Below are 1,106 nucleotides of genomic sequence, written 5' to 3' on the forward strand. Positions count from 1 at the left end.
CAAAGGCGGAGATGTCACCTGTTACTGGCGTGAGGGATATCCAATCAACTAGAAGCCCTCCGGATTAGGGGCGGGGCCTTTCTGAATAGTTCAACCAATCGCGGAGAGTGACATTTCTGAACGGAAGAACAGGTGACGCACTCGCTTCATAAACATAAACTAAGCTACTACGAAGTTGTTGTTTTGTCATGCAGTTTTATTTGTTACTTGATTATTTTTATTTAATTTTTATTAGGTCAGTGTACCGTCAAGTTGGAATAAATTCATTTTTTCTCCAAATGTATACATGTGACATCAGTCTCACATTTTTAAAAGCTAAAATTGAACTAATTAAAACTACTTTTAAAGAGAAAATCCATGTGTATATACTGGAAACTCCAAGTTCTTCACAATCTGATGAACAGTAACCAAACATGATTATTATTTTGTTTGTTTGTGTGTGTGTGTGTGTGTGTGTGTGTGTGTGTATGTGTTTNCCATGGATGAGATGCCTAAAATAACTGAAAGTTTATACAGTTACGACAATAAGCAATGGAGATACTCATGAGAAAAAAAAAAAACTTCTGATTTAATTAATTGTAAATAGAAACAGGACAAATACAAATAGCGCCACCCTGTGGGCTAACCTTATCAGTACACGAAATCAAAACGTAGTGTGCATTTAACAATTAGCTTTTTGATTTTTTTTTAAATTATTTAATAAAGATATTGGTTTCAAAAGCATTAAAGGGAGCACCCAGAAACCCTAACCCTAACCCAAAGTTACTGGGGGGAACCAAATATTTCACTATCAGTCGGATCTAACTCTCTGGCTGCAGTGCGCGCTCCCATGACTTCTTCAACATACAGTGATGACATTACATGGTGTCATCACATAATAATGATTTCATCAGTGATCAGTCCCATCATGACATCACATTAATAATAGTTCTTGGCGGAGGTTTGCGCTCTCCGAGTGCTTCTAGTCACTGGCGGCGCCAGGGGGGCGCTAGGGGGTGCTATAGCTCCCCCTGGAAAAGTCATAGCACCCCCGTAGCACCCCCAAGCAAAGGCATAACCGGGGTATGTGTGGGACATGTCCCCCACTTCCCTTATGTATGCCCTAT

This window comes from Kryptolebias marmoratus, linkage group LG14 (genome assembly GCF_001649575.2).
Source record: "Kryptolebias marmoratus isolate JLee-2015 linkage group LG14, ASM164957v2, whole genome shotgun sequence".
NCBI classification, from domain to species: domain Eukaryota; kingdom Metazoa; phylum Chordata; class Actinopteri; order Cyprinodontiformes; family Rivulidae; genus Kryptolebias; species Kryptolebias marmoratus.